The sequence below is a fragment of the Ranitomeya imitator genome, chromosome 2, assembly GCF_032444005.1.
Source record: "Ranitomeya imitator isolate aRanImi1 chromosome 2, aRanImi1.pri, whole genome shotgun sequence".
Classification (NCBI taxonomy): Eukaryota; Metazoa; Chordata; class Amphibia; order Anura; family Dendrobatidae; genus Ranitomeya; species Ranitomeya imitator.
In genome coordinates this window covers 300,232,570-300,257,323 of record NC_091283.1, presented here as the reverse complement: position 1 = coordinate 300,257,323, position 24,754 = coordinate 300,232,570, and the positions used below count along the sequence as shown (strand labels likewise).

Below are 24,754 nucleotides of genomic sequence, written 5' to 3'. Positions count from 1 at the left end.
GTGTGTATGTGTGTATGTATGTCCGGGATTGGCATCTGCACCGTCGCAGCTACAGCCACAAAATTTTGCACAGTCACACGTCTGGACCCCGAGAGCGTCATAGGCTATATTGTGAGGTGAAATTTTAACCCTGCGCTTTCCAATTCACCAAACAATTTTGCCCCTATCTACATAATGGGGAAAAAGTTAAAGGAAAAGTGTTGGAGGCGTCGCAGCTACAGAAACAAAATTTTGCACAGTCACACGTCCGGACCCTGAGAGCGTCATAGGCTATGTTGTGAGGTGAAATTTTAACCCCGTGCTTTCCAATTCACCAAACAATTTTGCCCCTATCTACATAATGGGGAAAAAAGTGAAAGGAAAAGTGTTGGAGGTGTCGAAGCTACAGCCACAAAATTTTGCACAGTCACACGTCTGGACCCCGAGAGCGTCATAGGCTATGTTGTGAGGTGAAATTTTAACCCCGTGCTTTCCAATTCACCAAACAATTTTGCCCCTATTTACATAATGGGAAAAAATGAAAGGAAAAGTGTTGGAGGCAAATTGACAGCTGCCAGATGTGAACAAGGGGGATGTAAAGAGTGAGAGCGATGGCACCAAAGAGTATATACCGTACAGTTGCTAAGGTGGGGCCCCGACATGGGATACTCACCACACACGGAGATATGAACACACACACAAAATGTGCCACACACTACCACGTGCTTGAACACATATCACCCTCAGCACACATTTCACCACACATTCTCCAACCTCGCCACATAAAAGTCGAAACACAAAAGTCGCCGCTCAAAACTCGCCACGCGCAGAACTCGCCACATGCAAAAACTAGGCTCTTGCAAAACTCGCCACAAGTGCAAAACTCACCTCATGGAAAACTCGCCACACGCAAAACTTGCACACGCGGAAAAATTGCCACATGCAAAATTTGCCTCACACAAATCTTGCACATACTCAAAAGGCACCACACAAAACTCGCCACGCGCAAAACTCACCATGCGCAAAACTTGCTGCACACAAGTTGCTACACTAACCTGTCACATGCAACTCGACACACAAAAAGTTGCTACACGCATGTTGCCACTCAAAACTCATCTCACAAAAGTCGCTACATGCATGTCGCCACACGCAACTCAACACACACAACTTGACAAACGAAACTCGCCCTAAAACACACACAAGTCTGGTCTTATCCTTCAAAAATAAAAATCTGATTAATAAGCAGACAAACTACAACAAATGTACCATATAGGAAATACGGCAGCTGTCAGTCACATGACCTGTCTATTATGTGTATGTGTGAGCTAATATATACTGCCAGGGGGAGGGCTTCCTGTTGGCTGGGGATTTATCAGGCTGCCAATTTAGCTTACAAATACTGAGGTAAAAATACTGAGCAAATAACGTGTGAACGAGGTCTAATACAGGAGGAGATGACACACAGGTATATACTATATACAGGAGGAGATGACACACAGATATATACTATATACAGGAGAGATGACACACAGGTATATACTATATAGAGGAGGAGATGACATACAGGTACATACTATATACAGGAGGAGATGACACACAGGTATATACTATATACAGGAGGAGATGACACACAGGTATCTATCCTTCCAGTAGACGGGCATGGCACCAGGAGATGGAACAGGATCCTTGATGCAAACAACTGGCTAAGACGATGGTGCAGACAACAAGGATTTGGATTCCTGGACCACGGTGTGAATTATTGGTATGATGGACTCCTCGCCAGAGACGGACTACACCTCAACAAACCTGGGAAACACACATTCGCCAGAAGACTCGCTACACTCATCAGGAGGGCGTTAAACTAGAAGAAGAGGGGACGGGAAGAAAAACATTAGACTCGAACAAAGACGACCCAGGAAAACATACTCTGAAGGGAGGTAAGAACATTTCTAAAACAATCCACAGTGAGGAGATTGGAACAAAACAAAATCCTCTAAACTGCATGCTCGCAAACGCCAGAAGCCTGACAAACAAGATGGAAGAACTAGAAGCAGAAATATCTACAGGTAACTTTGACATAGTGGGAATAACCGAGACATGGTTAGATGAAAGCTATGACTGGGCAGTTAACTTACAGGGTTACAGTCTGTTTAGAAAGGATCGTAAAAATCGGAGAGGAGGAGGGGTTTGTCTCTATGTAAAGTCTTGTCTAAAGTCCACTTTAAGGGAGGATATTAGCGAAGGGAATGAGGATGTCGAGTCCATATGGGTTGAAATTCATGGAGGGAAAAATGGTAACAAAATTCTCATTGGGGTCTGTTACAAACCCCCAAATATAACAGAAAGCATGGAAAGTCTACTTCTAAAGCAGATAGATGAAGCTGCAACCCATAATGAGGTCCTGGTTATGGGGGACTTTAACTACCCGGATATTAACTGGGAAACAGAAACCTGTGAAACCCATAAAGGCAACAGGTTTCTGCTAATAACCAAGAAAAATTATCTTTCACAATTGGTGCAGAATCCAACCAGAGGAGCAGCACTTTTAGACCTAATACTATCTAATAGACCTGACAGAATAACAAATCTGCAGGTGGTCGGGCATCTAGGAAATAGCGACCACAATATTGTACAGTTTCACCTGTCTTTCACTAGGGGGACTTGTCAGGGAGTCACAAAAACATTGAACTTTAGGAAGGCAAAGTTTGAACAGCTTAGAGATGCCCTTAATCTGGTAGACTGGGACAATATCCTCAGAAATAAGAATACAGATAATAAATGGGAAATGTTTAAGAACATCCTAAATAGGCAGTGTAAGCGGTTTATACCTTGTGGGAATAAAAGGACTAGAAATAGGAAAAACCCAATGTGGCTAAACAAAGAAGTAAGACAGGCAATTAACAGTAAAAAGAAAGCATTTGCACTACTAAAGCAGGATGGCACCATTGAAGCTCTAAAAAACTATAGGGAGAAAAATACTTTATCTAAAAAACTAATTAAAGCTGCCAAAAAGGAAACAGAGAAGCACATTGCTAAGGAGAGTAAAACTAATCCCAAACTGTTCTTCAACTATATCAATAGTAAAAGAATAAAAACTGAAAATGTAGGCCCTTAAAAAATAGTGAGGAAAGAATGGTTGTAGATGACGAGGAAAAAGCTAACATATTAAACACCTTCTTCTCCACGGTATTCACGGTGGAAAATGAAATGCTAGGTGAAATCCCAAGAAACAATGAAAACCCTATATTAAGGGTCACCAATCTAACCCAAGAAGAGGTGCGAAACCGGCTAAATAAGATTGAAATAGATAAATCTCCGGGTCCGGATGGCATACACCCACGAGTACTAAGAGAACTAAGTAATGTAATAGATAAACCATTATTTCTTATTTTTAGTGACTCTATAGCGACAGGGTCTGTTCCGCAGGACTGGCGCATAGCAAATGTGGTGCCAATATTCAAAAAGGGCTCTAAAAGTGAACCTGGAAATTATAGGCCAGTAAGTCTAACCTCTATTGTTGGTAAAATATTTGAAGGGTTTCTGAGGGATGTTATTCTGGATTATCTCAATGAGAATAACTGTTTAACTCCATATCAGCATGGGTTTATGAGAAATCGCTCCTGTCAAACCAATCTAATCAGTTTTTATGAAGAGGTAAGCTATAGGCTGGACCACGGTGAGTCATTGGACGTGGTATATCTCGATTTTTCCAAAGCGTTTGATACCGTGCCGCACAAGAGGTTGGTACACAAAATGAGAATGCTTGGTCTGGGGGAAAATGTGTGTAAATGGGTTAGTAACTGGCTTAGTGATAGAAAGCAGAGGGTGGTTATAAATGGTATAGTCTCTAACTGGGTCGCTGTGACCAGTGGGGTACCGCAGGGGTCAGTATTGGGACCTGTTCTCTTCAACATATTCATTAATGATCTGGTAGAAGGTTTACACAGTAAAATATCGATATTTGCAGATGATACAAAACTATGTAAAGCAGTTAATACAAGAGAAGATAGTATTCTGCTACAGATGGATCTGGATAAGTTGGAAACTTGGGCTGAAAGGTGGCAGATGAGGTTTAACAATGATAAATGTAAGGTTATACACATGGGAAGAGGGAATCAATATCACCATTACACACTGAACGGGAAACCACTGGGTAAATCTGACAGGGAGAAGGACTTGGGGATCCTAGTTAATGATAAACTTACCTGGAGCAGCCAGTGCCAGGCAGCAGCTGCCAAGGCAAACAGGATCATGGGGTGCATTAAAAGAGGTCTGGATACACATGATGAGAGCATTATACTGCCTCTGTACAAATCCCTAGTTAGACCGCACATGGAGTACTGTGTCCAGTTTTGGGCACCGGTGCTCAGGAAGGATATAATGGAACTAGAGAGAGTACAAAGGAGGGCAACAAAATTAATAAAGGGGATGGGAGAACTACAATACCCAGATAGATTAGCGAAATTAGGATTATTTAGTCTAGAAAAAAGACGAATGAGGGGCGATCTAATAACCATGTATAAGTATATAAGGGGACAATACAAATATCTCGCTGAGGATCTGTTTATACCAAGGAAGGTGACGGGCACAAGGGGGCATTCTTTGCGTCTGGAGGAGAGAAGGTTTTTCCACCAACATAGAAGAGGATTCTTTACTGTTAGGGCAGTGAGAATCTGGAATTGCTTGCCTGAGGAGGTGGTGATGGCGAACTCAGTCGAGGGGTTCAAGAGAGGCCTGGATGTCTTCCTGGAGCAGAACAATATTGTATCATACAATTATTAGGTTCTGTAGAAGGACGTAGATCTGGGTATTTATTATGATGGAATATAGGCTGAACTGGATGGACAAATGTCTTTTTTCGGCCTTACTAACTATGTATATACTATATACAGGAGCAGATGACCTACAGGTATATACTATATACAGGAGGAGATGACCTACAGGTATATACTATATACAGGGGAGATGACACACAGGTATATACTATATAGAGGAGATGACATACAGGTACATACTATATACAGGAGGAGATGACACACAGGTATATACTATATACAGGAGGAGATGACACACAGGTATATACTATATACAGGAGGAGATGACCTACAGGTATATACTATATACAGGAGCAGATGACCTACAGGTATATACTATATACAGGAGGAGATGACCTACAGGTATATACTATATACAGGAGGAGATGACACACAGGTATATACTATATACAGGGGAGATGACACACAGATATATACTATATACAGGAGAGATGACACACAGGTATATACTATATAGAGGAGGAGATGACATACAGGTACATATATATACAGGAGGAGATGACATACAGGTATATACTATATACAGGAGGCGATGACACAGGTATATACTATATACAGGAGCAGATGACCTACAGGTATATACTATATACAGGAGCAGATGACCTACAGGTATATACTATATACAGGAGGAGATGACATACAGGTATATGCTATATATAGAAGATGACATGCAGGTATATACTATATACAGGAGGAGATGACACAGATATATACTATATACAGGGGAGATGACACACAGGTATATACTATATACAGGAGGAGATGACATTCAGGTATATACTATATATAGGGGAGATGACACACAGCAGGTATATAATATATACAGGGGAGATGACATACAGGTATATACTATATACAGGAGATGACATACAGATGTATACTATATATAAGGGAGATGACAACCATGTATATACTGAGGTGATGAGGTGAAAATGAGAGGTGTGAGGTGAAAATGAAAAGGTGTGAGTGCAAAATGAGAGGAGTGAGGAAAAATAATGGAGTGATCAGAAAATGACAAATGTGAGGTTGAAATGACAAGTGTTAGGGGGGAATGAGAGGAGTGAGGGGGAAAATGAGAGATGTGAGAGAGAAAATGAGAGATGTGAGGGGGAAAATGAAAGATGTGATTGGGAAAATGAGAGGCGTGATGGGAAAATAAGAGAAGTGAGGTGCTATAACTAACCACAGATATTTACTATGCCCAGGCAACGCCGGGCTCTTCAGCTAGTATTTTATAAAGATGTTACAAATGAGACAATTGCAAATATGTACAAGGGTAATTATAACATAAAGGGAATAAATGAGAAAAAGTAACACTCACATGTTCAAAGCATGACAGGCAACCAGGCTAGGGCAGTTTTCCATACGTCCCAGCTCATGGGATGTACTCAGCTCTTCCAGGAAAATAGGACAAGAAGGAAGCTGGGGATGTGTGCAGACAGTTATAGCTTAAGCCTGTAACATCCCAGAAAGGGGTTGGATCACCTCGTCCCTCCTACCTCTTCAGTCAACTCATTTTTTCTAATGTATATCTAATTTCGATAACTCCGCTACAAAACATGTTATAGTCCTAACAAATCCATCATTCATCTCGGATTAACGTGAGCATTCTAATGAGATCAAATATGTCCTATCTGGGATACATATTTACAGAGAAATCCATACTTCTTTACCAGATGGAGTTAGAAGCCCGTGTTTCAAGGGGTGGGTAGATACACCGAGTGAGAATAAGAATATATATTTTCGTATTTCTAGCTTAAATCGTTTGCCTAATATCTAACAAAAACTAAACAAAGAATCTTTCATGGATCCTCAAAGTTTCTACTTCACTTATAGCTGAACAAGATCTTACACAGGAAATGCCGGTCGTAAATACTTTTGGCTCTCCTAACCCCCACACTCTCTGAGAAGGAAAGCCAGGAATTTGCAGCTACAAACTGTTGCAGTATCACTCCAAGAAGGGGGGCTTAGCCCACGCAGGCTAGCAAGAGAACTACTTATGATATTTCATACCATATCGTGACACCCCCGCTCACCACGCTACTCCTACAGCGGCGCCATCGGCTGAGGCTAACCGCTGTGAACACCAGCGTTTTCACCGGGTGTTGCAGCTTTGGGAGGACGCTCCCGCATCTGATACAAGTGGACATTGGGCAGGAAACTACCACACAAGTCCAACCACCCTTTACAGGACCACACGTGCACCTGTAAGTGCCTCTCAGCCAGAGGCGTAGCTAGAGCTTTTGCCGCCCGGGGCTGTTCCCGAGTTTGGCGCCCCCTCCCCCCCCCGGCTCAATACACTCAAAGGTTACCAAAAACGGTTTTCCTGTTTTGTAGAACTTAAACTGGGCCTAATGGTGTCACCCCCACATGCCACACCTGTGACTTAATACCACCACACCATGACCAGGCCACATAGTGACCGAATAATACTACATACAAGGGACAAATACCACAACACCATTTCCAGACCACATATTACCACCACATAGTGACTGAATACTACAATACTGATCAGTAATAAAAAAAACCACAATACTATCACCATAAGTGCCAGTATTCACAGGAGATCTGTACTTAGTATGCAGTGTCTGTGTAGAGGTAATACAGAGATCACTGGTGACATTATACACAGGACCTCTATATAGTATACAGTGTATAGTGTCAGTGTATAGGTAACACTGACTCACCAGTGACGTCTCTAGGTGAAGTCCTTCATCTTTCATCCAGCACAGACCGCCATCATTCCTTCCAGCCAGGACTCGTTTCTGCAGGAAATAACACAGTTATCTCGAGCTCCGCTTGCAGAACACATTACTTAATTTTTCACAACTTCTACATTACATCACATGAAGAAAAAAAGGTGATATAGTGTCACTCTGCACAGTAACAGGACCGCCCCCCCCATTTAAAACAGTATACTCAAAAAATAAAATAAATACATCACTGCAGTAATAATATCCCTTAATTAGCCCCTATGGTAATAATATTCCCCACCCTGGCCCCGTTTCTCATTCCTGGCTCCAGCCATATGTTCTCGCATCCTGCCCTCATGAGTATCCATTCTACCCCATATGATCTCCACATCCTGCCCCACCAGCCTCCATCGTATCCGTCCTGCCCCATGATCCAATCCTGCCCCGTGTCTCCAATCATGCCCCGTATCTACATTCTGCCCATGCCTCAAGTCCTGCCCCCAGTGTGTCCAGCATATTACCCCCATGTTGTCCAGCAATCTGCCCCAGTGTGTCCAGCATATTACCCCCATGTTGTCCAGCAATCTGCCCCAGTGTGTCCAGCATATTACCCCCAGTGTGTCCAGCAATCTGCCCCAGTATGTCCAGCACTGCCCCCAGTGTGTCCAGCAATCTGCCCCAGTGTCCAGCCTTTCCCCAGTGTGTCCAGCAGTCTGCCCCAGTGTGTCCAGCATATTACCCCCAGTGTCCAGCATTGCCCCAGTGTGTCCAGCATATTACCCCCAGTGTGTCCAGCAATCTGCCCCAGTGTCCAGCATTGCCCCAGTGTGTCCAGAAGTCTGCCCCAGGGTCTCCAGCATTGCCTCAATGTGTCCAGAAATCTGCCCCAGGGTCTCCAGTATTGCCCCAGTGTGTCCAGCAATCTGCCCCATGGTCTCCTGTATTGCCCCAGTGTGTCCAGCATTCTGCCCCATGGTCTCCAGTATTGCCCCGGTGTATCCAGCAATCTGCCCCATGGTCTCCTGTATTGCCCCAGTGTGTCCAGCATTCTGCCCCATGGTCTCCAGTATTGCCCCGGTGTGTCCAGCAATCTGCCCCATGGTCTCCAGTATTGCCCCAGTATGTCCAGAAGTCTGCCCAGGGTCTCCAGCATTGCCTCAATGTGTCCTGAAATCTGCCCCATGGTCTCCAGTATTCAGTGTGTCCAGCAATCTGCCCCATAGTCTCCTGTATTGCCCCAGTGTGTCCAGCATTCTGCCCCATGGTCTCCAGTATTTCCCCAGTGTGTCCAGCATTCTGCCCCATGGTCTCCAGTATTGCCCCAGTGTGTCCAGCAATCTGCCCCATGGTCTCCTGTATTGCCCCAGTGTGTCCAGCATTCTGCCCCATGGTCTCCTGTATTGCCCCAGTGTGTCCAGCAATCTGCCCCATGGTCTCCTGTATTGCCCCAGTGTGTCCAGCAATCTGCCCCATGGTCTCCTGTATTGCCCCAGTGTGTCCAGCATTCTGCCACATGGTCTCCTGTATTGCCCCAGTGTGTCCAGCAATCTGCCCCATGGTCTCCTGTATTGCCCCAGTGTGTCCAGCATTCTGTCACATGGTCTCCTGTATTGCCCCAGTGTGTCCAGCAATCTGCCCCATGGTCTCCAGTATTGCCCCAGTGTGTCCAGCAATCTGCCCCATAGTCTCCTGTATTGCCCCAGTGTGTCCAGCAATCTGCCCCATGGTCTCATGTATTGCCCCAGTGTGTCCAGCAATCTGCCCCATGGTCTCATGTATTGCCCCAGTGTGTCCAGCAATCTGCCCCATGGTCTCCAGTATTGCCCCAGTGTGTCCAGCATTGCCCCAGCCCCAGACAGTCAGACATAAAGAAAAAAAAAAAAAAAGTAAAATCCTCACCTCTCCCGTTCCTAGCGCAGGTCCGGTGCAGCCAGTCAGCGTCTCTCCGGCTCTGCGACGCTCAGGACAGAGAGGCAGAGCGGCGCGCACAGTAGTGACGTCATCGCGCCCTCTGCTCTGAGACGTCGCAGAGTCAGAGGACGCTGCAGCTGCCGGCGCCGCAGGAACCAGGAGAGGTGAGTATAGAGCGGGGGGCGGGGTCCGGTGGTGGGGGGAGCTGGCCCTGGTCGTGGCGGCGGACGGCGCCGCCCGAAGATTTAAAGGGGCGTCTTTTTTTTTTTTTTTTTCTTCTCCTGCAGCGCCGGCCGCCCCCCGCATTGTGCCGCCCGGGGCGGACCGCCCCCCCGCACCCCCCTTCCTACGCCACTGCTCTCAGCACAGCAATCGATATTTTACTGTTCATGTATTTATCGGTTCTAAAGCAGTTTTACACACCACACCTGTCGTCGGATTGCCTCCTGCTTTGCCTTCAGGCACATTGTGACTAGCGCCATTGTGATTTGCTGGTTCAGCATTTGAATTACGAAAATAAAATGTGTTTTACAAGTAAAAACATTCTTTCTTGTATATAAGGCAATTTAAAAAAGAGAAAAAATAAGCTTCCTTCACCCTTTAGTTTGTGTTTACACGTAGCCTCTTTGCTGCATTTTTCCATTTTCTCATTGCTTTCCATGGTGAAAAAAACCTTAGGCTGGTTTCACACTTGCGTTTTGATCTGCAGCGTTTATACCGCAAAAAAATACATGCGTTATTTTTCCTATGTTTAACATTAAAAACGCGTTTTTTTTTGTGCGCGTTTGGCCGCGTTTAACGACGCATGCGTTTTTTTGCTGCATGCGTTAAGTCGCAGAAATGCAACATGTAGTAATTTTCAGAGGCTTTTTTTGATGCATAAAAACGCATGCGTTCGTTTGCGTTTAATTTGCGTCTAAAAAATGCATTGGAGTCTATGGAAACGCATGCGTTTTTACGTACATGCGTTTGCATGCGTTTTTGAACGCATGCGTTTTAATTAAGATAACCATGTCTAGACACTGATAAGCCACCCCCTACCATCAAGGTGATAAAAGGGAGGTTGGGGAAAGTTTCAGGACACTTCTCATCAGACTCTCAAGAAGACAAGACACTGGCAGGACGCATTTTGGAGGACAAGACCCAGATCAATGTGAGTATATCCTAACCAATGCCTTTATTTTCTATTTTTTGGCTCTACATGTCCTAATTTCTTCCATTTCTTTCTTTCTACATGCATCAGAATGTCTTCTGCGCAGTCTTCATCTGATGAGGAATATCAGCCACGTCAGTCGGAAGTGGAGCATGTCAGTGAGGTGAGTATTTGCCTCTTCAGCTTGGTAAGTATTCACCGTCACATCGACACATGTGACAATTTGAATTTTATTTTTTTTAGAGCACTTCTACTGAGGCACAGACCGGGCAGGAGCAGCGGAGTCAAGCTCCGGTGGGAAGACGGCAGCGGGTATGTATACAAGGCTGACTGTCCTCATTGTAATATTCTTGAATCTTCCTTCCTTTACACTCGTATTTCTTTAAATTTTTCTTCTAGAATCCTTTTGTATGTTGACTTTCGTATTTATGCCATTTCTCAGCATCTGTTCTCTTTCTTTTCCTTATGTGATTGAGCAAACTGTAATGATTTTCTTTAATTTTTAGGTTTGACGACGGGACGATGACCTTATCGACAACGACCTCCTAATAACACTGGTCCAGGAGCGAGTTCCGTTGTGGGACAGCCGGGATCCACTGCATTCGATGAACAGCACGCTCCGCCGTTTACGGAATGAGGTGGCCGAAGCGTTGTGAGATGGGTGGGATAACGCCCCGCCACGGGTCCGTAGTGCTTTTGGTAAGTATTGCACTGCAGTGTGAAGCAGCAGAGAACTTGGCCGTGCTCTCTTGACTGTGTGTGATGAAAGAAACTCTTCGGAGTTTCTCTCATCACACACAGTTGTCTTTGCACGGCCAAAAGTCCATTTCCTGACCATAATGTGTTTTTTTTTTAACAGTGGACAAAGTAAAAACACGTTGGCGTTCCATGAAGGACCGCTTCAACAAGGACATGCGCCAAGAGAGTCGTGCTGCAAGTGGTTCAGGAGCAAGGATCAGACCGTACAAATATCATCGCGTGCTGTCATTTTTAAGACCGGTCCTTGTCCAGAGAACGTAAGTTTTTCTCACATGCTTTCTGTTGTATTGTATTGACATAATCTGTATTTTAAAATTCCACAGGATTTAGCGTCTGGTTATTTTTTGGTATTAATTTTCTGTTTCCTTTTTTCACAGCACACACAGCACGACTGTCGGCCCAGGTTCTGGAGCGGTCCTTCATCCGGCAGCCACGGACCCGTCCCAGCCATCCAGCAGCGCAGCAGCAGGTGGGCCTTCCACAATAACTGGACACCAGGGAGCTGGCCCATCAGGTCTTCCCCTTTCGCAGTCCTCTTCCACTGCACTCTTTTTTTTGGGCTCATCCCGGCAGTGACAGAGGGCTTCGGACAGGTCACTCATGCCTGAGTTTTTGCACTTGAGCTCGGTTTTACACGAAGCAATCAAGGCTTTAGGTGACCGAATGGATGTTTCTCATAACCTCTTGAATTGCCGTATCCAGGAGGTCACCAAAAGCCTTGATCAAGTGAAAGCCGACCTCCAGAGGCCAGCTCATCATTTTTTTAACCAAATTGAGCAGGGCATGTCGGAACACCTTACCCCTGATCTCCAGCTCAGTGTGATGCAGGCCTGCAATGCTGCTTTTGTGCAGGCTATGCAGCAGAGTCGGTATTTACAGCAGACAGTGGCGGCATATCCAACTGTGCCGTCACTGTCACGATTAACCTCAATGCCGACCTCTGCTGCATACCACTGCACGGCCACCTCAATTCCTTCCACAGGCGGACTCCACTACAGCGCCAACACCATGACGAGTGCAGTTGGACATCCCACCGCCACTGTGACAACCACTGCTCCGGCTTGGACCTCCTCCACTGACACCACGATGCAGCAGGACCCTGGCGTGGCTTTTAGGACCGGCCCCACCACGATGCTGCAGGACCCTGGCGTGGCTTTTAGGACCGGCCCCACCACGATGCAGCAGGAACCAGGCGTGGCTTTCAGGACCGCCCCCACCACGATGCAGCAGGATCCAGGTGTGGCTTTCAGGACCGCCCCCACCACGATGCAGCAGGACCCAGGCGTGGCTTTCAGGACCGTCCCCACCACGATGCAGCAGGACCCAGGCATGGCTTTCAGGACCGCCCCCACCACGATGCAGCAGGACCCTGGCAGGGATTTATGTACCCCCCCACCACGACGCAGCAGGACTCTGGCATGGCCGAGCACTCGACAAGCGCTATGGACTGTGAGCTAATGCAGCCGGACCCTGACGGGTCACCCGCCACCACGCTACAGCATATGAGCCCACCTCAACGTCCCTCTACCTGGCAAAACCCAGAAAAAACTCAGAAAAAAAAACTCTTAGTATTCCTCCCCCTTCACCTACCGATGTGTCTGTATTGTCAGTTTTGTCTCACCCTTCCAGTGCGTCTCAAGCCTCTCATGTGTCAAGCCCCATCCTCGAACTTCCAGACCCTTCTAGTTTTATTGCCCCTTCTCCTGCCACCTCTGCGTCGTCCACGGTTAGCCAGGCCTCAGTTCTTCACACCCCCCGTTTACATCACTACCCCAAGCCGGCGCGGTACAAAAAAATAAGTTTTTGACTTTAACAAACTAAAATAAGTTTGATTTGCCCCAATTATGTTTGGTTTATTGTGTCTATCGCCGCTGGCAACACACACCGTGCGCCAAGAAACTTCGCCACACACGTATTCTTTGGGCCACAACATATCTCCAGTAGTTAAAAATACAAGACTGCAGCTATATGTGTGTCTTTAGTATACAGATATGAGGTGGCCCAAAAAATAGAACATGTATCTCCATAATCTCTTTTTGTATATGCCTAGTGTGGCAGTATGAAGAGAAAATGGTGGAAATACAGTGCAGCCCTCTACTAAACAGGTCAGGTGTCCAAAAACTCATAAGTTATGACACCTGACCTGTTGAATAGATAACTGCCTTGTATAATCACCATTTTCTCTTCTTTATACATAATCTATTACACAGCAAATTAGGGGACAATGGTTGTCACACGCTACATATCTATGCTCACCTGCCCTGGTGTCAGAAATAGTGAATTCATGAGCCTGTATATGTTTATCATGAATTCATTATTTCTGACACCTGACTTGATGAGTATAGATAGCGTGACAGTGATTGTCTCTCCATTTTATGTCCAATGGATACATGAGAATAGAATCATGACGCAATGACGTCAACAAGCTTACCAATAAAGCAACATGGCTGCCATTACTAGCAGTATGTGGCCAGTGTTTTATATCAGTATTTGTAAACCACAACAAGGAGTGGAACAATTAGAGGTCAATTATGATATTAACATAATAACTAGCACCTCTGCCTGTATCACCCACTCCTGGTTTTGGGTTACAAAAAATGATATTAAATACAGATCTAATACTGCCCGTTTTTGGACAACCTTGGTTTGGAGAGGAAAAAGATAGGAGACACGGTCAACACAACCAACACTAAAGTTTATTAATGTGAAATATTATTTTCAATGTAGAAACATACTGGTACAGATAAAGATACAACAGGACATTTACACAACATTGTCCTGCCATGACACCCATCCAATATCAGAATCAAAATAGGCAGCAAATTGGTCCCGCATGAGACCAATGGCTGCAGTTGACCGCAGCGGGTGATGCTGGAAATCAGGCAGTGGGTGTGCAACTGGTTCATCCAATTCAATGTGGGGTCGCTCCTTAGTAATTATGTAATTGTGGAGAACCACACAGGCTTTGACCACCTCGTCAACTTTTTCCACTTTTAGATTTATGGCTGATGCAAGAATGCGCCATTTAGCGACCAGAATGCCAAAAGTACACTCTACTGTTTTTCGGGCCCTGGTCAGTCTGTAGTTGAAGATCCTTCTAGTGTGGTCCAAGTCCCGACTGGAATAGGGCTTCAGTAGATTTTCACACATCTGGAAGGCCTCATCCCCAACCATAACAAATGGCAGCGGTGGGCCTTGAGTGTTGGGGAGAGGCTGTGGAAGGGGAAAATTAAAATTGTTGCCATACACACGCCGGCCCATATCCGAGCTCTTGAAAGTCTGGGAATCGTTGCCACGGCCAAAAGCTCCAATGTCCACGGCGATGAAGCGACAGTCCGCATCAGCTATTGCCATGAGCACTACAGAAAAATATTTTTTGTAGTTGAAAAACTCCGATCCGGTTCTGGCAGGTTTGATAATGCGGATGTGCTTTCCATCCACCACTCATAAACAGTTGGGGAAATCACACACATTCCAGAATTTTTCTGCAATTTCACGCCACATGTCCGCGGTGGGTAGTGGTATAAACTCATCACGGAGTACATTCCATAAAGCCCGACAGGTGTCCACAACTAATCCGGACAGGGTGGATATTCCAAGCCGGTATTGGAAGTGGAGGGAAGATAAACTCCCCCCTGTGGCAAGAAATCTAGAAGAAAAACACAAACAAAAAACAACATTACAATCTACTCTTTTTATGGTGTGGTTTAAAAAAGAAGAGGAAAATACACAAAAAATACATGTCAGAATAACCAAAATTTGGACTGTCATTGGTTTAGATTTTGAACGTACCTTAATGTCACCAGCAGACGTTCCTTGGGTGGAATCGCTCTACGGAGCTGGGTGTCCTGTCGCCGTATGGCTCCTTGGACACAAGACAGCAAATCCCGGAACGATTCTTGCGACATTCTCGTGTACTCCTGGAATTTGTCCGGGTTGGCATTCAGCTCGGCATAGAGCGTGTGATAGGCTCCACGGCTCTCACGCACTTCAATAATGGGGTGCCTCCAAAAACGCCTACGTTGTCTCCTCCATCTTTTGCGGTTTCGGTCTTGCTCCCAAGCAAAAGCACAGGCAAGAAACATCTTGAAGCTGAAATCCAGGTTGAAATAAAAGCTCTCCATGCGAAGATCCATCATGACACAGGATACAATAGCAAGCTGTTAAAATTTTAGTAGCCCTAGGGTCTATATATAGAGAGCGCATCATATACGCCCTCTCTAGTCCCATTGGTGGTGTCTGGTTATCTTGTTTTTGCTCTTGTGAAATTTCTCTTGCACAAAAAAAGCAAACGCAAGAAAAAACGCATGTAAACGCATTCAAACGCTGCATTTTTTTAGATGCATGCGTTAACGCATGCGTCTAAAAAAAACGCTGCGTTTGTACGCATTTACATGCGTTTTTTCCTGCACTTGCAGATGCGTTTAAAACGCTGCAGATCAAAACGCAAGTGTAAAACCAGCCTTAGGCTAGGTTCACATTGCGTCAAGTACATGGCGTTAAACAGATCTGTTAAACGCATGTACAGAAAAGGTGCAAAATTGTCGAAAAATCGGCGTCACGTTAATGCTTGTGTTAACGTATGTGACCGCGTTTTTCTCATTTTGATGTCCGTTCGCGAAGTATCCGTTTGTCTGCGTTTGTCACTGTCAATAAAGTTTTTTTTTTTTTTTTTCTCCTTTTGTCAGTGTCTGGTGTGGGTGCAGACTCATTCTCCATTTTGAAAGCATTGAGTGAACTTCTGCTAGCAAGATGTTTGTGTCTGAGCTCGTTCGATTTCGCTTGATGCGGTTGCGACTTGGGCAGAGAAAGCGTAGTTCGCAAAGGAGATATTGGATCCACGAAGTGAATTTCTTGCGGAATACATATGGTGCCTTTCACACCCTGTATGTTCAGCTTCGGAATCATCCCTTCAAATTCCAACGCTATCTACGGATGTCCATTGAGACCTTTGATGTTCTGCTCTCACATGTGAAGGATGAGATACATCATCATCGTAGCACTTTCCGTGAAAGCATCTGTGCGGAGCAACGTTTAGTAGTGACTGTGAGATAATTATACATTTTTTAACATTCTATTGACAAAGACTAGATCTAGGTAGTCATCTATCGTGGGGCATAATGTTTAGCAATTGTATATTCTATTGTAACTAGTCTTTTAGTTGTCTTTAAAAATCCTAAACGATTTTTTTTTTCTTTATGAATGCCGACAGATATCTGGCTACCGGAGAATCTTTTGCGTCACTGCATTACCAATTTAGACTTGGGAAGTCAACAATTTCCTAACTGGTTCTGAAAACCTGTGATGCCATTTGGAACAACTTGCAACCACTTGTGCTACCAATACCGACATCAGAAATGTGGCTAGCGATTTCCCAACAGTTCGAGGATGTGGCTAATTTCCCCAATTGTATTGGTGCCGTGGACGGCAAGCACATTCGTATTCAGAAACCAACGCATAGTGGATCGCTGTACTACAACTATAAAAAATATTTTTCCATAGTATTGATGGCGATTGCGGATGCCAGGAACCGTTTTGTTGCTGTGGATATTGGTGCGTATGGCCGAACAAACGATTCCAGAGTCTTCAGAGACTCCAACATGGGGAGATGTTTGTATGTACAGTAACAATTTTAACATACCCTCATCACGACCTCTGCCGGGGACCGAAGACCCAAGTTTGCACAATGTTTTGGTTGGTGATGAGGCGTTCCAACTCGGCCAAAATCTCCTCAAGCTGTACTCCAGCCGTAGTCTAGACTCCACAAGGAGCATTTTTAATTATCGCTTGAGCCGGGCAAGACGTTATGTGGAGTGTGCCTTTGGGATTTTGACATTAAAGTGGAGAATTTTACTGACTTGCATGCAACTGCAACCGGAAAATGTGGACCGTGTAGTGAAGGCATGCATCTGTCTGCACAATTTTGTTGCTAGACATGAACCCCAGGTGGTTGACCCCAATGAATGTGAGTTGAACCTCATTAGCATTGAATCGAGTGCTGTTCGGTCTACAGCTCAAATAATGAGGATTTGTGATCAATTTGCACATTACTTCACACATGATGGCCATGTTCCCTGGCAAGACAGACACGTGTGAAATTGAAGTCTGAAGTTGTAGCCAGATGTTTTGCTTAAATGTGTGGGGCTTTTTTTGTTTGTTTTAGTTCCCATAACCTTATGTCGTGTAAAAAGTTATTCATGTTATTATGTTGTGTTAAAAGTTAAAGTCATACAAGAAACTTAAATTTTGAACAGTTTACTAAATGTTTAGTAATTTTTCAAAACAAACTGTTGCTAGACATGTACATACGATATCCCATAGGGATGTAAAAAAACATACACACAAAATTGGGTGCAAAAAAAAAATAACCAACAAAACTTGAAACGCAGTAATTGCACCTGGCTGGGGACAGTGAACAGTACTATAGACTTTGGTATTGTTCGGGCATATTGTTTGCCCAACTGTATGCTGGACTGCTACTTTGTCTCTGATGTTCCATGCTCGTTTCACCCCGACCTCTGTATTGAGGGTTGTAGGCTGGCATGTCCATGCTTCTTGTTCTCGATGGAGCGGGTTCATGGGGGCCCACAAATTCCTCAAGAAGCTCATTTAGTCTTTGCCTAAACAGAAGGTTTCTATGTGCCGGGATATTTTGAGCAACAGGCACATAGGACAAAAAAAGGAGCTTCCACTCATTTGCAGAATATACAGACTCGCGGGATTGCAAGTCGGTAATTTCCCGCCTCAGGTCTTTTAGTTCAGTACGACACATGTCCTCTACCCGTTGGAGTCCATCGACATTATTGGCATCAGCTACATCTTTTTGTGATGCTCGCTTGCGTCCATGCTGAGATTGCAACCGGGCACTCACACCAGCAGCAACAGTGTTTCTCTCCACAGATCGTGGCTCGCTGATGCCAGACACATCTTCAGCGCCCGTCTGCTGGCTTGGTTCCAGTGGAGATGGCTCCAGTTCCTCTGCCTGTGTAGGCGCAGCGGTACTGCATATCGTGCTGTAACACAAAAAAATATTTAATTTTTTTTCTTTACACAATTTTTTCTCGCACACACACCAATTTGTACTTACGAGCGCTGAGACAATGTTTTCTGCAGAAAGAGCAATTGCTCGTAATGCACATATGGGGTCACCCGTTTGCCACCTGATCCGCTTGGTGCATTCTGACTGTTGCGATAGTCACGGACAAAGCGATCCCTGATCGATTTCCAACGGGTATGGACAGCATCGGCTTTAAATTTTTAAAAAATAAAACATAAAAAAATATATATATATTAAATAGTAGATAGATAGTTCATAGATATATTGATAGTTGAAAAATTGTGGATAGTTAAGATAGTTGATATATAGATAGTAGATATATAGTTGATAGATAGTACTTATTAGATAGATGATAGATATTAGATAGATGATAGAGAAATAGTGTATAGATAGTTGAGAGTTGAGAGATAGATAGTAGACAACAAGTGGATAGGTAGATAGTAGATAGATAGAATAGATAAAGTTAATTTTTTGTTTTTTAGTTTTTTAAGATTTTTAGCATGTAAAAAAAAAATTTGACTGCATTCTTTACATTTTGTAATTTAACGTCACCAATATTTACCAATTTTTTTCTTAGAGGTTGATGACTTCTCCATGTATCAGGGATCAAAGTGACATATAATTTGATCCCACAACTTGCGGTTCTTCACGATGTCATGGTGGGAGCTGTCACTTTGGTCCCATATGGAGGGGTTGGCTTCCACAAGGTTGATCAGTGTCTCGTTGTGAATGGTCAACGGCTCTTCGTCAACCACAATCCTTTTGTTTTTTTTGTCACTGACTTGGACTATTTAAAAACAAAGCGTTATGTTGAAAGGTTCAATTTCTCTCGATGGCTAGACTGATAGATACAGAGATACATAGATAGATAACCAGATAGATAGAGCGATAAATAGATACATACATGGATAGATACATATATAGATAGAGCGATAGATAGATATATTGATAGATAGATAGATAGATTAATACATAGACAGATAGATAGAAACATAGATACATAGATAGATACATAGATAGATAGAGCAATAGATAGATACATAGATAGATGGATACATAGATAGAGAGAGCAAGATAGATAGTGGATAGATAGTTTATAGATATAGTAGATAGAAAGTGAATATATAGATTGTAGATGAATTTTGGATAGAAAAATTCTAGTTTTATGTTTACCACTGGCAGTTGTGGCGACGACAGACGGCGAGGAACCTTCTTTCTCTTGTGTCTTCCGTGTGCCACAACCTATTGTGTATTTAAAAGGAAAAAAAAATTACATTTGTTGGATCAATAAATTTATGCCTGCAAAACTAAAAATGTGTGCCATGTACCTTTGTGGGTTTAGCCTTTTTTTTTTTTTTGGGGGGGGGGGTGGGGGGCTAGCAGCCTCGGGCTCCGAAGACTCCTATGTGCAATAAAAACATGATTTTTTTATACACGTGCTTAGCTCAATACACTAGAGTTTCACACAACATTACTGTGGGTTTTAAAAGTGCAAGCCTACCGATTGCGATGAAAACACCGCGGACACGCTGCTGCTTCCATCACTATCCGACATCTGCGTGCAACAAAGCAATACATTAGTACACACACATCTGACGGACAATACAGACTTCCATGATGTATACTGAGATATATAATATATAGTAATGTACTTACATTTCCTGTGATGTCTTGCAAGACACTTTCTCACGTGCAGCAGGCCTCAGGAAAAATGTGTGCAATGGGATATTCCTCCTTTAATGGCCGCAATCATATTTCCTGTCACATGACCTGTCACATGACCACATGGACCACCCTCAAACGCTATTAAAACGTATGGTTCTAGTTGGAAATTTTTCATGATTTGCGTCTGGCTGCGTTTGCCATAGCCTTCTATGGCAGAATTAACGCTTCCGTTAGTATTGCGTTAACTTGGCCGGACCCGAAAACGCTGCAAGCCGCGTTCCAAGGTCCGTCAGAAAAAAACGTTATGTGACAAACGCATGCCAATTTTGGCATGCGTCATGATGTGTCAGACAATGCAAGTCTATGGGCGCGTTTGTATGTGCATTACATTGCGTTATTACTACTTAAAAACGTGTCCGTTAGACGGACTCACCTAGCGCAATGTGAACCTAGCCTTATCTGGACATGTGGTGTGTGACATAGTGAGACACATCCTTTTTACTTTATGAAGGGACTCTGAAAATCACAAATCCTATGCAGACAATGCAAGAACTTCCAAGAATTAGAAGAAAGAGGGACTCTGATACACCCTGTATTAGACATAAAGGAGGGTCTCATAAACATTCTTTTAAAATTGTTAGGAAGTGGGACTTCTATACTCATAAAGTCTATGCACTAAGTGCAAGGTCTAGCAAAAATTTAAATGAAAGTGTGATGACACAGCATTTTATTTTAATTAACCAGATGTCTATTTTCAGTAAGCCAGGAGGAATAGACTGTTATCTATATGACGACTTTTGAATTTATGCTATTCTTCAGTTGGTCAAAAACCATACACTGTTGTCATGAGTCTTAAACGTTGATTTTTGATCATTTTAAATGGCTAATGTTTGCCTCTTACATCAGCTCCTACAACTTATTGTCTGCTTTCTTTGCAAGACACTGATGCAGGGTCATTGAACAATGGATGTTTGCTTTATTTATTGAATGACCATTGTGTGGGTCTTGTGGCTTGTTGACTTACAAAACAAAGGAATAAGAACTATGCAAATAGATTAAATGGTCAAACGATACCAGTTAACCTCATCATGTCTTCCTCTTGACCTCTGGATGCTGGCTTGAAAGACAACAATTGTGAGCTATATACGTGGGATATGCCTCTAACAATATGCATCCAGACAGCCGAGAGATCCAAAGAACCAGAGACTCTTTATATTTACCACAGCTAGGAACACTTTACAGGATAGCTGCCAGATCGTGGCTCTATCACGAGTGACACAGATCTGACATTCTACAGGATTCCAGCCAGGCCCCAGCTAAAAGAATATACATCTGCTTCACTGACCATCACTGAACCCATGAATACATTTGGGGTAGTCAGGATTTGGACCCACCGGTCACTGGAGGCCCATGGATACATTTGTGAAAGCCAGGAATGGGACTCACCGGTCACCTGGCTCCATGGAGATGTTCGGAGAAGCCAGGTTGTGACCTTCCCGGCACCTGGCCTTGTACCTCAATAGACTGTCAGCTTCATCAGCTTGTCATTACCTCCTCCCTGTCTGAGGGAGAGGTCGAGGTAGTTGGCCCTGGAAGCTCTGAAGTCACAGCTGCTCTTATCCTAGCAAGTCAGTGGGTGAGACTGTAATTTGCACCATCTTGGGTATTTTGCTGGTACTGTTCTATGTGTTATTTAGAAGTATAAAATGAAAATAGTGGCGCAAGTGTTAAGGTTTTATCTGCAGCGAATAAAACAATTACCGGAAAACTAAATAAGTATTATGAATATTCGCGCTGATACACCTTGGTAAAATTGAAAATTGACTGGTGAACAGTGTGAGCAAGCTTAGGGCCTTGTACCTGTTCACACCAGTCAGTACAAAGAGGACACATAAGATAGTATAACATATAGAATGATCTGTAGGATGTGCCTATTCACACATGTTTAATTGTAAGGGTATGTGCACACGTTAGTATTTCTAGCAGAAATTTCCTGACAAAAACCGGACATTTCTGCCAGAAATCCGCATGCTTTTTTATGAGTTTTTGATGCGTATTTTGTGCGTTTTTGATGCGTTTTTTCCCCATTGCATTATATAGCCGAAAAAACGAAAAAAATCCGCAAAATTAATGAACATGCTGCTTTTTTTACCGCGATGCGTTTTTTTGTGTGGAAAAAATGCATCATGTGCGCAAAAATTGCAGAATGCATTCTAAATTATAGGATGCTTATGTATGCGTTTTTATTGCGAAAAAAAACACGAAAAAACCAGAACGTGTGCACATACCCTAAAAGTTAGTTGTGCATATAAATACTGGTAGGTACTGTTAGATAAAAGGGCTGTATTCATTAACCCTTATTTCCACAAGAAAAAGTTGTGCAATTATACACAATAAAGAACTATGTAAATATATAGATCAGAGCAATAAAAGTATTGTACAAAATCTGGAAATATTGACAGGAATTCCTAATTACATGCAAAATTCGAAAAACTACTGTCTGCAAAATACAAAAAAGCATTTATTAAATAAAAAACACCGATAAAGTAAAGTCCGACCAAAGGATTCAAGTTCTTAAAGGGAACCTGTCACCTGAATTTGGCGGGACCGGTTTTCGGTCATATGGGCGGAGTTTTCAGGTGTTTCATTCACCCTTTCCTTACCCGCTGGCTGCATGCTGGCCGCAATATTGGCAATCTTGCCTTGCGCAGGTGTGTACTACGTGAGCACCGGCCGGAAAGCAGAGCGGTGACGTCACCGCTCTGCTTTCCGGCTGACCGGCTGACCAGGGGACTTCGGGATCATTGGTCGCTGGAGAGCTGTCTGTGTGACAGCTCTCCAGCGACCAAACAGCGACGCTGCAGCGATCGACATCGTTGTCGGTATCGCTGCAGCGTCGCTGAGTGTGAAGGTACCTTTACTGGGCATCTTTCACAATTAAACTAGTGTGAATAGGCGTAAGGTCTACAGTATTTTAATCCTGTTCATTTCCCCCCTTTATCCACACTGCCCACAGATCATTCTATATGTTATACTGTCTTATGGGTCCTCTTTGTACTGACTAGTGTGAACAGGTACAAGGCCCAAAGCTAGCTCACACTGTTCACCAGTTATTTTTCAATTTTACCCAGGTGTATCAGCACGAAAATTCATAATACTTATCTATGTGTTATTTGCCTGTTTTGTGGTTCAATAAAGAATTGCCACATTGTTTTATCCTCATCCTGTGTTGTCTGAGTAGTATTATGCACATGGTAAAAAGAGAGCGGGCATTCAGCGGGATGAGCTCTGGTCCATGCGATTTCGGTTAGCGGTCTAGAGCACCCGCTGACCCCAATGTCTCCACAGAGGGACTGCAATACACTATGGAAGACTGTGAGGGACAAATTAAATGTTTCTCCACTCCTAAAATGTGCCCCCACCCTTGGCATTCATTCCCCAGGATCATTGTTTACCTTTAATTAATTCAAGCTCTTGGAAGCTCTTGACAGAATGGTGTGAAATATTCTGCAGCTGCAAGCCAGCTAAGCACATGGTACAACAAGTCGCAGCAAGCTCTGAGGTATTGAATTTGGAAAATGATTTATAATAGCAGAATGCAATATCTCTGAGACTAGCCAAGCACATAATCCAAATCATCGTTCCTTTCCCCATGTGCCCATATTATTTAGCCACATGTAGCACTCTGGATTATGGAGATATAAAGCATAGCTAACAGGAATTACATACGGTAGGCAAATTTAGTCTCTGCACAGATAACATCCAGCGGAATCTAGTGGCGGTACAACCAACCCATTCAGAGCTTTGGCCGCAAAGTTATGGGCCAGCCACGGTTCTGGACAGAAAATCATGTTCTCAGAGATGGGAGAAGAGAGGCTGCACCACCCAGGGGTGGGAGCAAATGTGTGAGGTAGCAGCCTAGGAGAAATAAGGCAGCCCCTCATTTTGGACTTAAGGTAACGTCACACTGAACGATATCGCTAGCGATCCGTGATGTTGCAGCGTCCTGGCTAGTGATATCGTTGAGTTTGATATGCAGCAGCGATCTGGATCCTGCTGTGCCATCGTTGGTCGGCGCAGAAAGTCCAGAACTTTATTTCGTCGCTTGACCTCCCGCCGACATCGCTGAATCGGCGTCACACACTGGTAACCAGGGTAAACATCGGGTTACTAAGCGCAGGGCCGCGCTTAGTAACCCGATGTTTACCCTGGTTACCAGCGTAAATGTAAAAAAAAAAACACTACATACTTACATTCTGGCGTCTGTCCTCTCCGGTGCTCTGCTTCTCTGCACTGTGTAAGCGCAGCGGCCGGAAAGCACAGCACAGCGGTGACGTCTGTTATGTTTGCTAATGACAGGTGTTATGAAGGCAATCCAGAAACACAGTGTGCTTAGCGATCAGAGCGCACACAGTGATCTGACAAATACCCAAAAATACAAGAACGAGCTCTGAGACGTGGAAACTCTGTAGACTGCACACCTGATCCTATCCTAAACACAACTAAAAGCGGCTGTGGATTGCGCCTAACAACTACCTAGGCAACTCGGCACAGCCTAAGAAACTAGCTAGCCTGAAGATAGAAAAATAGGCCTGACTTGCCCCAGAGAAATTCCCCAAAGGAAAAGGCAGCCCCCCACATATAATGACTGTGAGTAAGATGAAAAGACAAAACGTAGGGATGAAATAGATTCAGCAAA

At 43.9% G+C, this 24,754-nt stretch overlaps 1 long non-coding RNA gene across 1 annotated transcript in view; it reads left to right on the top strand.

The window, feature by feature from the left end:
- The window catches only part of LOC138663343 (uncharacterized), an 84,687-nt gene extending 64,994 nt beyond the window's left edge, over positions 1-19,693 (top strand). Inside the window, exon 4 of the long non-coding RNA XR_011318167.1 lies at positions 16,546-19,693. This is a non-coding gene — a long non-coding RNA (uncharacterized lncRNA). The remainder of the gene's footprint in view (positions 1-16,545) is intronic.
- The last annotated feature ends 5,061 nt before the right edge of the window (positions 19,694-24,754 follow it).